Raw genomic sequence first — 16,564 nt, forward strand, 5'->3', positions numbered from 1 at the left:
TTTGAGTAGTATCTGGTAATTAATGGCTTCAATGTGATTCTTTAAACTTGATGTTAGGATTTCCAACATGGTATAAAATTTCAATTCAGTTTAATATTGGGGAGGAATAACACTTAACATTCTTCACGGAGTTTAGAATTGTATTCATTTAGGAAGATGAACTTCAAAAGTTTTCAAAGCTCAGTCAAGGTAAATTTGGGTGGTAATATCAATAAGCCAGGCTAACAGGAGTTGTAAAACCAGTCTGAAAATGTTTTCCAACTTCGCTCATGATTTCTGATTCTGCTGCCTTCTGACTTATAAAAACAGTTTATTTTCTTTGTTCTCAGTTTCCGTTTTGGGTTCTGGCCAGTATTGAGAACTAGGAATTTCAAGGCTGGTTTACAAAACCATCAAAAAAACTTTTTTTTTTTTTTTTCAAATGTCAGACGCTGTTAACATGGAGCATGCAGTGAAGTGCTATTTATCCAGGATGCAAATAATCAACTCCATAAAATAAAACCAGAATTATATTTTGTTCAGTTTTGTGCAATGACTATTGACATTCAGAATCCTGACCTGAGGCCCTACATATTCTTGATATGCTTAACTCATCAAAGGAAGATTCCACTGTTATCAGTCACTTTTCAATGCCAAGTACATCTTACCATATTTTATTGTATCATGGAGGTCTCAGCATGGAGGTCTTAACATAGACATATCCAGACAATTCTGACATGTCAGAGCCTGTCCCAAGGTCTGGGGGCATGAAGCCACTGGTGCTCTAGTTGAGTAAAGAAAAGCCCAAATTGTATCAGATGTAAAAGAATTTCACCCTGATGAGAAAGAGTTGTGTGTACAGGTTTGTGAGGTGGATGAGATTATTAAGGAAGACTGTTAGCTTTATCTTGGAACAGCCATATGAAGTTAGTCCTTTCTGGAACAGTGTCAGAGTTTTAGGAAGATAGGGCAATGTGCTGGATATTTGATGTTTGTGGCCCCTACAGATTTACTCTCTATCCTTTCCACCCTTCTATGGACCCCAGAGATGATCTTGGGCTCTCTTATCCTCTGGATCTGGTTGGGTTTGGTTGTACCATTAGCAGGAGACAGAGTAGAATGAGGTCTTTATTTTGGTATTATCACTCTAGTTTCCTTAACATCCTCAGGCTGGGTGTTTCTCTCAAGTGAAGGTCATAGCTCTGTCAGTTGTCCTCTACTCTCTTCTCTCTGTCTCTCCAGGTTCCCTCCATGACTGTCTCATTTTGTCCCTTCAGGCCTGGGAATAGTGATGGTGATCCTCTGTCAGTTGCTTTGGGGTAGTGAATTATCCCATGTGATTTCTCTATATGCTCTCTGCTCTCCACAACCTGGGCAAGTATCCTTTAATTAAAATTGCTTTTATTTTCCCAGTTTAAGTATTTCATCTGTTTTCCAATGGTACCCTTATGGACAGGTGTGTAATAATGAGTCAGTAAAATGAATGTTGTATCATTAATAATTTGATCAGACAATGAAAGCATGCAAGGCAAGGAAGTTCTGGGTCTTAATATGGGCAGGAGGAAGCATTTTTCTTGAGATGTGTAGGCTTTGGAATTGACATTAGTACATAATTTCTCTGAATCCAGCCATCCCAGTTACCTCTTGTAAGTGTTTAGGATACTGTCACTGTCTATCTAGCTCTGGTCTCTTTAGATAAACTGGTTTGCTCAAATAAAGTCATTCTAGAGATAAATGTAGGTTCCTCAGACAAAAGTACTGTTTTCATAATTCATTTAGGCCATCTTCCACTTGCCTGCTTCACTCAGGTCCTGATTTTTCAAGTTCTTCAGCTTCTTCAATTTTTTCTGATTTGTCATTTCAGTGCAGTTTTTATTCCTAGTTTATCTTTTGATTAAAGATTGTTTGGAATGATGATCTTGGCACCTTTCCAGACATAATAACAGCTATTAATAGTTTATGTTTGTTGAATTATTGCTATGGCCAAGTAAGACCCCCCCTTTTTTTTTGAGGGAGAGAGGGGCACAAGTGAGCATGGGGGGGGGGGGAGGAGAGAGAGAGAGAGAGAGAGAGAGAGAGAGAGAGAATGGGGGGTCACTTGAAGCTGGGTTCATGCTCACCTGAAACAGGGTTCGTGCTCACCCAATGTAGGACTTGAACTAATCCAAGCTGGGACTTGAACTCACAAGCAGTGAGATCATGAGTCAAAGTCAGATGTTTAACTGACTGAGCCACCCAGGCACCCTTGATAAATGCTCTATATGCTTGATCACATTTAATTCACACTACAATATTATAATGTGTGTATTATTGCTATCCCCATTTTAGAGATGAGAAAGTTAATGCTTGAATGGTCACATTACTAATAAGTGGCAGAGCTAGAAATTAAACTCAGGTCAGTCCATGCTGGAAAACACCATGTGTTATTTACCATTTGGCTCTCCACAGTGTTATTACAGGAGAAAAAAAAAAGCACAGTCCCTATGTTTTTGAGTGGCTGAGTTTTTCTCTAAGAAGACACATTGGAAGTCTCCTCTACAACCCCAGTGTACTGAAAGTAATCAGAAATGTGGAAAAGTAGACAAAGGTGGTAGTTTGGGGGTTACACCAGGATTTCCCTTGCTTTGAGCCAGTGAGAGGAATGGTTTGTGATGAATTCTTACATTTTTAGCAGATAAATATTCAGCTATTAATTTATTCATTCATTTCTTTAACACACTTAAAAATTTTATTTTTTTTAAAAAAACTTAATATACAAGAGATAAAGAGATGAAAATGATATATTTATTTATTTCACTTGGGAATAGGTAAGTGGAACCTAATTATTAAGATTTAAAGATCTCTTTTCACTTCAGACATTACAACTCCATGCAAACTCTTTGAAAGTGGGTATTCATGTGAAGTATAAGGGCAATGCTGTTACTTAGAGTGAAGTCTGGAATCAGTGTATGTACATGAGTAGTGTATTAGGGCTCTCCAGAAAAACACAACATATACCTATATCTATTCTATATCTGTATATCTCGTCTATATATCCATATCCATATCTGTATCCATATCCATATCCATATCCATATCCATATCCATATCCATATCCATATCTATATCTAGAGGGAGATTTACCTTAAGTAATTGGCTCACATGATTATGGAGGCTGGTCAGTCCAAAATATGCAGGCTGGTCTGGCAGGCTGGAGACCCAAAGAAAAGCCAAAGAGTTCAAGTCCAAAGGCTGTCTGCTGCAGAATTCCCTCTTTGTTGGGAGTAGTCAGTCTTTGGTTTTATTTAGGTCTTCACCTGATTGGAAGAATCCCACCCACATTATGGGCAACATTTTGCCCACCATAAAGTCCACCAGTTTAAATGTTAATTTCATCCAAAAACACTGTCATGGAACTATCCAGAATCATGTTTGATCACATATCTAGGTAGTGTGGCCGAGCCAAGTTAACACACAACATCAACTGTCATAGGTAGGCAGAAGGTGCCTCAGGAACCGATACAATTAGTAAAAGCTGGGCTCTGAAGACTGCATAGCCCCTTTTCTCCTCACCATAGTAAGAAGAGCAGAACCAGCTAGTACTCTAATTAAACAGGGTAAGCATGAGATAATGAATTCAGGAAGAAAGCTCTAGGCTACTGCATTGAATTCTAATTTTTGCTTGCTTGCATCCCAGCCTCACCCTCCATCATTAGAATATTCTTCTGTTTTGCTAAGTCAGCCAGTCATTCTCTTTTGTTGACCAATACCTGGATCTGTGTCTTGCAAAGAATAATGTCTTATAAAGATTTTCTAGGCCATATCCAAATCAAGGGTCATATATATCATTTATTCATTCATCCATTTATTCATTCCTTTATCTATTTAACAAATATTTATTAAGAAAGTATTAAATGCCAAAAATTCTTCTAGGTTTTGGGGACCAAACAAACACTGAACAAAGTGGATGTAGTTCTGGTCTTTATGGAGCATACTGCCTGTGAGGTAAGATGGATAATAAACCAATAGTTTTATATTGCTCAAATAATTACCTTATTATAGATGTAATAAATAGCATGAAGAAAAAGTACGGGGCTCAATGACAGGATGTTACAGGATAACACAAGAATGAGTAAAAGTAACAGACACTTAGAGATGACAATAAAACTTATTTCTTTGTATCTCAGTCTAACCCATACAATCCCATTTATAAATGCTCCATAATCTGTTTGCTTATGGCTGGAAACACACGAGCATGGTGATTCTTGAAGCTATGTGTTGAGAACAGCAGAACCACACATTGAAAGCAGCTTGGATTTCTGAAACCCTGCATTGAAGGCCACCCACCAAATGCCAGAATTGGACTGTTATGTGTAAGAAGTGAATTTATATTGGGTTTAGCCACAGAAATGTTGGTATTTGTTTATTCTGAAGCTATAATTACTATACCTAATATGGAAAGAAATTCTGAAATTGAAATGCAATACTATCCATGACAAATATTTAAAATAGGTGACATTGACTTCTCAGTAATGTATTAGGAAGCTAGAAGAGTTTAAGATTGGAAAAATGGAGGCCTATGCTGTAAATTTGAACAAATGTTTGGTAAAGGTATTGCTTGTGATAACCTGAAGGCAGAAGATGGACCTAATGAGCCTGTAGTTTCAGTTCTCAACTTGGGGTGATTTTGAACCCCAGGTGACATTTGGCAATGCCTAGAGACATTTGTGTTTGTCACAACTGGGGATGAGGATGGTGTTACAGACATGTAATGGGTAGAGGCCAGGGTATGCTGCTAAATTTCTAGTAATGTATAGGATAAATCAGTGAAATACAATAATTATCTTTTGTAAAATGTCAGTGATGCTGAAGTTGAGAAACTCTGTTCTAGGGTATGTAGTTAGAAAGATTCAGAATGATCATGTGAATTGGCTCTCACTTCCATTTTTCACTCAAATTACTAGAAAAATAAAGATAAATCCAGAAATAACTGGATAGTTTTCATACAATAAAGGAATATGGAAAATCTCAAATTTTAGGTCCTCTAAAAAAATCCTACTTCAAGACCCTAAACCATAACAAATGAGATATAAAGAGGTTTTGAATGACAGTGGTTAATTTACACATAACCTTGGAGTAAAGATCAGATTAAAGGTATGTGACCTTCCCACCCAAGTCTTTGATTTCAACTGGTCTCAAGGTATCTGCTATTAATTTGAGACAGATTGTTCTGGGAACCTGGAAGCAAAAACCTAAATCAGCCTTGAGAATTTTGTCTAAGAAAGAACTTTGGACATGGTTACTGGAACATGGAACTGATTGGAAACTAGATTACAAAAGAAATTTTCTTTGGTAAAGCAGTTAGTATTATTGTAATGAGTAGTTACTTATAAGGGGCTCAAGAAAGTGTCTTTGTGGAAATAGCATTTAAGTGGGTCCTTAAAAGATAAAAGGGTACAATCAACAAGTCAAAATTATAGAACATTGTATACTCCGTGGTGCCAGGAACTGAATGAGAGCCAGAGAAACTCAGATACAGTAAATTAAAGGGGAATAACGATAGATGAGGCTGTTAGGTAGGATAAGAACATAAAGGGCTTAAAGGCTATGGTGGGGATTTTTGGTAGCTTGTGAATTTCTAGGAATTTGTCAATTTCATCTAGGTTATCTAATTTTCTTGGCATACAGTTGCTCATAGAATTTCCTTCTAATTCATTTAATTTTTTTTTTTTTTTACTTTAGTAGTTTGAATGTGTCATCCCATTGCCTTCTGGCCTTCATAGCTTTGATGAGTGTCAGCTGTTAATCTCATTGAGACTCCCTAACACATGAGTCAGTTTTGCTACTTTCAAGGTTCTCTCTGTCTTTGACACAGATACACTCAGAGGAAAAACAAAAACAAAAACAAAAACAAAAACAAAAAAATTGTGAAGACACAGGGAGAAGATGACCATCTGCAAGCCAAGCAAAAAGGTTAAGAAGAAACAAATTCTGCTGACACCTTAATCTTGGACTTCTATCCTTCAGAACTGTGAAGAAATAAATTTCTGTTTAAGTCACCCAGTCTATATTATTTGTTACAACAGTTCAAACAAACTAATATAATTCCTGACACAGGCTTCATGCAATTTTATTCTCCTTTCTCGGTAATGATTTTCTCCTCTGTTAGATGCTCTAACTATAAGTGATGAAAACTAAATGTGTGTAATTGTTAGAGAATATCAAAGAAAATGAAAACCCTCATTCTTGCTTAATTGATCTGCCCATTTTTAGGAAGTATCTTCTTTTATACCTAGGTTAAGCAGATTCAGACTTTCTCTATGAAATACAATTCTTTTCTCCTCTCCTTTAAAAAATATGTATGTGATTTTCTGATGACAATCATTTTGTTGAATTATTTTTAACCCTGTTTTGCAAATAATCATTCACCAGAATATTGCTGATGGTCATGAGAGTAGGAGAGAACTTATTTTACTACACTGGTTGGGAAACAAATTTGGTTAGTTTACACAGTTTGTTGTATTAATTTGAACCATTTATGTTTTGGTTTATGTTTTTTTTTTTTTTCTGATAAGACACATTGGGAGAAGAAAGTCAGATGAGATTTTAAGTCCCACCTAGCTCTGTTACTAAATAACCATGTTATCTTGAGTTAACTAACTGGATTTTCTGAGTCTACTAACTACTTTGTAATATGGCATTAATTTCATGGTTGCCTTACCTGGTCATTTATTCTTAATTCAATAAAGAAACAAGCAGGCATTGAGGAATGCCTGTATGCCAGGCACTGTATTAGATATTGGTGACTCAATGGAGAGTAAAGCTAGCCACAATCTGTTTTTGAGGAGCTCACATTTTAGCGGGAAAATAAATATTTATCAAAGAAATACAAAAATAAATATAAAATCTCAATGTTTCTAACTTATGTGAGGAGAGAGGCTTTGAAAGCTTATCATGGAACTGGAGGGGTATAGAAGAAGGGTATTTTATCTAATCAAAGTGTTTGAAGGTCTCCTCAAGGAAGTGATAATTGGGCTGACATCTGAAAAAGGGAGTAGGTGCCAGCTAGGTCATTGGGAGGATAAAAATAGGCAATGGATATGGATGCAGTACTATCTTCTTACTATCATTACTGTTTTTTAATAAATGGAGACCCATTCAGCTTTTTTTCATCTAGTCAGTGAACTTACAATGTGTCTTATGATACCTCCTTGTCTTCAATAAATCTTTCCAAACTTAAGGTTGACATACCCACAGAATTTCATATTCTCAAAGTAATTGCCACATTCATGAGAAAAACTATCAAAAAAAACCCAATTCGTTGTAAATCATGGCCCCTTTACATTTTTCTTAATCTTGTTGCTATTTCCCATTCTTTACCTATGTTAAATAATAACTTTTATATCCATTGTATTTATCATATTAAACTTGAATTATGGAATTCTTTCTGTATCTTATCTCATGCATTGGAAATGGAGTTAATTCTCTTCAGCTTAGTCCTACCCCAGTTTAAAGCCTTTGTAATAATGTACGTTGTTTTTGAAGACTTCTGACCAGTAAACTGCATACTTCAAAAATGGACCATCTAAGCCCAACAGACACCATTTAACAACAAACCGTCTGATTCTCTAATACTAGGCAATTATATAAGGACTATCCAAAGATAATAAAATACCTTTTTCCCCCAAGGGAGGACTTAAGTGGATATTCACCTACTTCTGCGCCTTTCATATAGCGTTGTTGCTTTCCCATCTGAACTGAGACCAAGTCAGCAAGATGGGTTAAGCTCTTCTAACTGAGAACAAACTGAACCCAGATGTGAATTAAGGAAAGAGGGCCAATTTTGCTTTCAGTCTTGGCAGTAGCAAAGGGCCAATTTTTTCAAAGCTTTACAGTACCTGGCAACTTTGGGTCAATGCTATAAAGGTCAAGCTTATGAATGTTCCTTTAGCAATTCTGTGATAATTACTTTGCCATCAATTTTCCAAATGGACAAAAAAACTGAAATTATTTCATTTTTTCTTCTTTTTGTGAAATATTTCTGGTATATGTTTTATATATATTAAATAGCCATATTTTTAGATCATTCTAAACTGGCTTCACTGAGAACTCTTCAAAATTGAGAAGAAATTGAGACTTTTCTTTGGTGAACAATTCTGAAGCAGAGATAATTTAATGGGTCTTTTTACCGGTCTAATTTTGAAAGGTGTGCATAAAAATGCCCCTGTAGAAAAACCAAAATGGATGAAGCCAATGTTTGACATGGCTGGAATTTCAAACATAGCTGGAGTGAGGTGGAATCCTAACCTCAGATCTAGTGTCTTAAATTGAGCAATTACTAGGGTCTAACTGGTGGATTCATAGTGCTGGAATGTTTGGAAAAAATGGAGACATAGGTGAAAGTCTACTTGCATTGAGGAGAGAGAGAGACTTATGATCAATAAACAGCACTTAGTTGAAACCACTAATGAGCTACACAACATGTCTCAGAAATCACAAGTTTATTTTGCTTTTGTGAGAAGTTGGAATAACTTGTGGCTGAGGCTGTCAACACACTAGACCGCAGTCTTGTGGTGGCCTCTATTTTTTCTAGTGCCTGAGAAGTGTAAAGTTCCAAGACAAGGGCAGGAGCCCTTTCATGTGAATTATGCAGTCATCAGCTCCACGATGGAAAACAACTTGAGACATACCATCCTAAAACACCAAGGATGTAATGTTATGAAAGCCAAGTTCTTGATATTCTTCCACACTTTGAACACTCCCACATTTTACAGAAAAATATACCTTCTTGCAAAGCTGGTACTCTGAAAATATGGAACACAGACTTTCACCCTGAGCCCTTATTCTTTTTTCCCCCTTCTTTGTGAATTAACGAACACACTTGAGAAAATTTTGTCGTGGGGGCAGGGGAGTGTGTGTGTGGGGGTGGCGTGAGGGGGTAAGAGGAGAGTAAATAAAATGGAATTAAAAATGTACTTTTATTCTTCTGTTTGGCATTTAGTGAAGGCTTAAGTAGTCCTGGGGGTATTTCATTTCTCTGACTCTAAGATTTCTCTTCAAATCGCCATAATTCTTAGCTCTATACTTGGAACAATATGAGTGCCCTCTGGTGGACAAAATATCATTTTAAAGTTTTGTGTATATGGACTGAACATGGGTAAGTATGGAGAAAATAAGTCTTATGTTTCAAATGTCCTCATTGAACTTCTGAAATCCCTGGAAAATTAGTTCCTGATGTTCTGGGGTGGTGACAGCTATGAAAACAGTTCCATAAAATAAGGGGATAAAAGGCAAGCTGGAGTGGCACTCCAGGTCCTATTTGCCACTGAAATAGTGTCTTGGAACAAAACATAATTGGGAACTTGAACAGGGAACTCAAATGTCTAAGGGAAAGCTAATAACCCTAGTTCTTGGTCATCAATGCCAAGATCAGAAATGCTCTCATTAAGAATGTGACACTAATGAAACAACTTGGGCACAGGCAAAACCTCTTAAAGCCCTCTAACTGTTGGCATATAGTAGTTAAAATTCTTTAAGAAAGAAGGGAAGATATTGCAAGAAAGGAAGTAAGGAGGAAAGGAAGGAAGTAGGGAGAAAGAAAGGGAGGGCTAGAGAGAGAGCAAGGAAGGATGGGAGGAGGAAAGAAAGAAAGAAAGAAAGAAAGAAAGAAAGAAAGAAAGAGAAAAAAGTGGGGGTGGGGAGGGAGGAAGGAAGGAAGGAAGGGAGGGAGGAAGGAAGGAAGGGAAATGGAAACCACACAGGTTGTGTAACACTTTCATATGCCCAACTAATGCAAAGGACCAAGCCAATGCAGGCCTTCAAGGGCTCATAAAGCAAGTTTTCTCATTGTTTATTCAGATAGTCTTTTCCTTTTCTGTTGGATGATGACACATTAAAGGTTGAAGGTAGACTATCTGGTTTTTCTTTTGAATCTCTCTCACTTTTTCACTTACTACTAGGATAGCAATCTGATTTAAGATTCACCAAATTGACAAAGCCCTAGGATTATGGGCAGTGGTATGCAGATAAATCTTTAATAATTGTACAGAAAATAAAGCCCTGCTTTGTAACATTGATCAATTTCCATGGTGTAAATAATTTTACTATGGTTGATTTCAAGCTACCAGAACAATATCAGTGAATATGTAATTGGGAAGAGATGCACCAAGTTGACTTTCACAAATTGGTACATTGCAGCTCCAGCCTGCCACTACATAGGGGACTTTAAATTATTTTTCCTGAAACCTTCATAATTTGGACCTTGAAGATATATTATTTTTGTAATAAGAAAAGGAACACTCAAGTATAAGTTATTTGAAAAGCTGACCCCTACTGAAGAAATTATTTGTAATAAAAAATGTCTCCCAAAATGACATATATCCCATGATTTTTAATTTTTTTTTAGTGTTTATTTATTTTTGAGACAGAGACAGAGCGTGAGTGGGGGAGGGGCAGAGAGAGAGAGAGGGAGACACAGAATCCTAAGCAGGCTCCAGGCTCTGAGCTGTCAGCAGAGAACCTGACATGGGGCTCGAACTCATGAACCTCAAGATCATGACCTGAGCCCATGTCAGACGCTTAATTGACTGAGCCACCCAGGTGTCCCTATCCCACAATGTTTAATACTCTTTAAAATGTTTCCAAGCTCAGGATGTCACTGGAAGCTTGTAAAAATTCTGTAAAGTAAATAGAATAGGTGCACATACTACCACTTGAGAAGGGAGGAATATGAAGACGAAGGGGGTTGCAGTAATATATAGGACTGGTCCTAATATTCTAGTTTTCTAACTATTAATTTAGTGATTTTCCTGTTTTATGCAGATAATAAAAAGAAAAATTACAACTGGAATTGGTGAATTCTAACTGCTTTCATAGTTTTTCTCTCAACAACGATGTTTACTTTCATTCACTGCTTTGGACAAAAAGGATTATCCACAGCTATCTCTTTAAGAGACTTCTGACTTCTCAAAACAGTTTATGCCTAAATAGTGCTATGTTACCAGTGCTGGACTCCGGAATGATTACAAAAACCACTACCCCTGTCTAGCTCCTGTGGATCTGGTAAGTAAGAGTAGAGTCTGATTATATTTCCCATCCCATCTTTCCCTTTGTTTAATTCTTTTGTTGGTTCAATGTTGATAGAGTTCTCGGTAACTCATTTCTGTAAATAATCCTCCTATTCTTGGGCTTAAGGAACTTAAGCGTCCAGTTTCAGTATATCCAAGACCACTCCAAAACACTGTGCCATGTGAAAATCAGTAGTTTAGGATGGTGGAAATAGAACAGATCTGGGAGTCACGAATACCTTTATTTGAACACTGCTTCAGATACTTACTGTGTGACATTCAGCAAGTCACTCAGTCTCTCTGATTGTTTCCTCTTCTGAAAATAATAACACCTACCTTATAGGAAACTTGAGAAAACTAAATAAGATGGTATTGATTAAGTGCTTATCAAAATACCTGGCATATTGTAAATATTTACAAATGGTAAAAGTAGTAGCAGTAATAATAGCAATGATAATATCATTAAATGCATATATATATAATTACATATTTTATACGCAACTGGTAGCAGTAATAATAATAATAAAATAGTAATAACAATAACATAATAATAATACTTACTATTATATATGTATATAATTATAATAATTATTATTACTAAAACACTTAACTGAACACCTGATATTTTTCTAATAGATATTCAATCAAGATTAGTTTTTAGGTAAGTAGTCACTAAAATAGCAAATAGTAAAAGAGAATGATGTTTATCTCCTTAAACCCAAAACACAAATTTCTATCAGGAACCATTTAAATGCTTTTATATTTTCTCTGTGTGTATTAGTATTCATTCACTCATTTCCTTGGCTATTTTTATTGCCCTTTTACTGACAAGAAAAATCTCAACTGAGGTGAATGTACCACTGCTTCCATGGAGGAGATGAGGCTTAAAAAATAATTTACTGGGGTGCCTGGGTAGCTGAGTTGGTTGAGTGTTAGACTCTTAGTTTGGGCTCAGGTCGTGATCTCGCAGTCTGTGAGACAGCACCGCATCTGATACAGAGAGTGGAGCCTACTTGGGATTTTATCCCTCCCTCTCTCTCTACTCCTCCCCTGCTTATGCACACACACACACACACACACACACACACACTCCACTCTCTCTCTCAAAATACATAAACTTAAAAAATGAATTTAGTATTCGTCAAGTCCATGATAAATGTATTGTTGAATATCTGTCTGTCTATCATCATCATCATCATCATCATCATCATCTATCATCTATCTATCTTCCATCTTCATCACCATCATCATCTATCTAACCTATCTATCCATCTGTTGGCTAAAACCCTCTCCATGCTAACTGTACTCTTAGAGATTTATATGGTTGATTCACTGATCAATTAAAACTAACTTATTAAAATCCCTAATTTTATAGAATTGCCTTTTGCTTCCTACTTCCATGAGATCAGCAACCAGTCTTGGTCAGGAAGTGTTATTTTAAACATGAATACCAAGAAAGCAAAGCAAGAATGCATTTCTATTCCATAAGCATATCAAGGGTTATGGTTTTCCTTGAATTTGGAAATTTTGTCTGAATTCAATCATTTCTCTGCCTTTTTTAAAAGTATGATTTTTTTCTAACTATGGAAATAATTCAAATTTATTATAGTTTGAAGACATTAGAAAAGCAAAAGCAAGGTAGTACAAATCACTCATAGATTTTTTTACCCAGAGAAAACAACTGTCCATATTTTTTTTGATTCACCTATATGGGTGCTCTGAGTATATGTCTGTGTCTGTGGATATACATATGTCTAAAAAAATAAAATTTGTATTTACTGGTTTTGTTTTAATCTAATAATACATGAAGATAATTTCTTTGTGTCGCTCAATATTATTCTGTGACCTTATTATTAATGATGGTATGTATGCCAGTGTATTGTGGAGGGAAACCATGATTTATTTGAATAAATGACTAGTATAGGACATTTAATTTCCATTTTTTGCTATTTAAAGTTTCTGAGATTTATATCCTTGTTCTTGATTATGAGCTGGTACTTGGTTTTAAACTGATGGCTTAGGTATATAAAGGACTACCTCAATCCTCTGATGCCTTCTTTCAGGCACAAGATTTAGATCTTCCAACTATGCTACTTTTGAATTTGGTGATATTAAAAGCTGTCTGGCATCCCTTTTTCTAAAGCGTCAATAGCAAAAAAAAAATTTTAAAGGAAAAAGTGTTGAGAGCTGTCTCCTTTGTTGTAGCAGAGGATATATTACAAGGAGAAACAAGAAACACCATAGAAGGGCATTTGTTTTATTTCTTGATGATGTTTTTTTCTCCCAGCATCCTTGGAAAAATCCATTCCTTTTCCTGCCTAAGTGGCGGGGTTTCCTATAAGGAACAGAACTGCTCATGTAGATGAGAAGGATGTAGTCAAGTCAGCCGTAGCAGGTGCCACTAGCACAAAGCGGGTGGTAAGAGCATATGTGAGCTCAGTGTTAGAAAGAGCCTCGGCAATGAGTCAGAAGACTTTAATAAAGCCAGACTTCAAGGCACAAGAGCCAGCTGTGCAATGTGGCAGCCCTGGAGGCAGTGCTAAAATCCTGAAATAGTCATTCCTGGATTATTGACTCTTCAGGGATTGGTGGTCAAAAGCTAAACATATATTAATATGTTTATAATTAATTATTTATACTTAGCACAACTTCTCAGATGTATTTGTTTAAATGTGTTATAGTAAGCACTCAATAAATAGTATTTTAAAAATAATTCATTTCTCTAAAGATTATAGAATATGTTATGATGTATACAAGAAAATATTTCAGTTATTAAATTATACATTATATAAGTGTGTATGTGACTATATGTACGTGGATACATGTACAATCTAAGTCTTAGTTTTCTAAATAAACAAATAGCCAAAGAGACAAGTAGTGAATTAGTCAGGGTCTAATGAAGAGAGACAGAAACCACACAGTAATTTTAACAGAGAAAGTTTAAGATAAAAAATTATCAGCTGTACCTGGAGGCTGAAACAAGATATTGAGTAGTAAGAAATAAAAATAACTTCCAAAGAACATAGGAATGACATATATAAGGAGCAGCCACTACTCCTAGGACTGAGATAGAGTACCTAAAGGAGATACTTCCTTCTTTCTCCCAGGAATGAGATCCAGACCTGTGGAGAGGGCATAGCTGTAGCTCTCTGGATTGTAAAGAAGTCACCGGTGCTGGCAATATGCCCTTTGGAAGTTGCCTGAAATCTGCCCTTTAGGGTTCCCAGGAAAGCTGTACATGGGACCTTGTCTCACCAGACACAGCTTGAAAAGGATGCGGGGTAAAGCTGCTGGCCAGTGGGTCCTTCTAGTTGCCATGTACTGGAGAAACTACATGCTGCAGGAGTTTGGTGCTGAACAAGCTGCCTACTCTGTAGGAGCTGGGCACTGAGGAAGCCATGTGGCCTTTAGGAGTCAGCTGAGAGAACACAGGAGAACCAGACAGCAAAACCCTTCCTCCTGCAATGTCCCTCCAACAGCCTCTGCTGACAAAGCTTAAAAATATGCCAGTTGGCACAGCATAAAAATGTTTAATGGGCCCAGATACATTTTTTGCATAACAGGCCATGAAGAATGAATTTAGAACTGAGAGGCAATAAATTGATACACGGAACAATCAGCTCTCATATACACATTGCCTACATAATAAAATCATGCCAGGTACCAAATTCTGAGACATTTTATCAAGTGTCCTCATAAAAAACTCTCAAAGGAGACATTCAATATGTAATAATATGATATAAATGGCAATGTTCTCAACAAAACTCATGTAGAAGAGATAAATGTATTGTGACACACACACACACACACACACACACACACACACACACATCTTACACCAATTTATCCACAATGGAATTATTCAACTCAAGTTTTATTCATATAATGTTTCAACTAAAGAATCTTAATCTGTTATCATCTGAGGTAGAATTATCTAAGTCTGGATGTCTGGATGGTTCATTTGGTAGAGTATATGACTCTTGATCTCAGGGTCGGGAGTTCCAGTCCCACATTGGGTGAGGAGCCTACAAGAAAGAAAGAAAGAAAGGAAGAAAGAAGGGAAAGAAGAAAGAAAGATCTGGTTGAATTTTACCAATCATGAGATCAATAGGCCTTATGTCTATGTCAGCAAGGATTGTGTCTTCACAACTATCTATATTTCCAGGAGCAAAGAATAGAGCAACCTTATGGAGCACAAAACAGCAGTAGCTAGAAGGACAAACCATTAAAGGAAATATATCCACCATGATTGAAACATTTTTAGAAACAGCCAATGTGTCCCTTGCTTCTAAGGAGTCAGTATCTACTAATGTAAAAAGGGACAGTATCTAGTGAATAGCAGGAATCTTGCTATGTCCTTTACTGCAGAATCAACACTTTATGTTAAATAGCCAAATAGTATATACTCCAGTTGTTATAGGCCACACTGTTTCTGTTACAGTGACTGAACTCTGCTATTATAGCTCAAAAGTAAACAAGTTTACTTAGTAATAAGTAAACAAGAAAACAAATTAGCTCACTGTAGGTTGTTGACCTCTGCTTTTTGGGTAAACTATATTGTACAATTGTGTTAGTATTCTGGGGTTTTCATGCTATTTCTTGCCAACATAGAAACATGCCTTTCATAATCTTGAACAAAGAGGTCAGCCAACTTTTTCAGTAAAGGATTAACTACCAAATATGTTCTAATATGTGAACCATATTTGTGAGAAAAGTCTTTGTCATGTTCTTTCCTACCCTTTTCTTTCTACTCCATCTTCTTCTTTAAAAAAATTTTTTTTAATGTTTATTTATTTTTTGAGAGAGAGACAGAGCACAAGCAGGGGAAGAGAAGAGAGAGAGGGAGACACAGAACTCGAAGCCGACTTCTGGCTCTAGGCCCTGAGCTGTCAGCACAAAGCCCGACGCGGGGCTTGAACTCAAAAACCATGAGATCATGACCTGAGCTGAAGTCGGTTGCTCAACTGACTGAGCTGCCCAGGTGCCTCTCCATCTTTTTCTTCCTAACAACCCTTTAAAAATATAAAAACCCTTCTTAACTTGCAGGCCTTACAAAACAGGTCATGGGCTGTTGTTTTCTGACTCCTGATCTACGAGGGTGATTTCACAACTTTTTGTTTTAAATATTAGAGATTTTGTTGGCACATTTAAAGGGATTAAATTGCGTCTACAGTGTTTTGGTTGCTCCTCAGCATGGCGTGGATATTTGAGCAGATTGTTTATTGCTTTGACCTCACTCTCTTATATATACATAATTCAAGGTTCTTTCATGCTCCAATAAACCCCCAATCTTTCTTTGGTCCCAGCTTGACATTACAGAATATTTTTTATTTTTTATTCTTTACAAATTATATGCCATTCTATAGTGCTGTGTCTGGGCCATTTAACCTAATATCGTACGTTGATGTTGCCTTAAAGATATCTATTCTATATTGAAGCAAAACATTTTCCTACCTATTGGAAAACTTACCAACATGCATTGAAAGATTTCCAGTATACACTTTCCCCCCTATTAAGGTGTGGTAGTATTTGAAGTATGT

The 16,564-nt window shown here is 36.5% G+C and overlaps 1 long non-coding RNA gene across 4 annotated transcripts in view; it reads left to right on the plus strand.

The window, feature by feature from the left end:
• Window positions 1-16,564, plus strand: part of LOC111556637 — a 44,112-nt gene that overhangs the window by 8,658 nt on the left and 18,890 nt on the right. For 2 of the 4 annotated variants that reach the window (XR_006586477.1, XR_006586478.1), the window contains exons 3-4: window positions 3,892-3,963; window positions 10,780-11,019. This is a non-coding gene — a long non-coding RNA (uncharacterized LOC111556637). Of the gene's footprint in view, window positions 1-3,891; window positions 7,647-10,779; window positions 11,020-16,564 lie in introns of those variants that run through there. The other 2 variants (XR_006586476.1, XR_006586475.1) reach the window with 2 other exon arrangements.

The sequence above is a fragment of the Felis catus genome, chromosome D1, assembly GCF_018350175.1.
Source record: "Felis catus isolate Fca126 chromosome D1, F.catus_Fca126_mat1.0, whole genome shotgun sequence".
Classification (NCBI taxonomy): Eukaryota; Metazoa; Chordata; class Mammalia; order Carnivora; family Felidae; genus Felis; species Felis catus.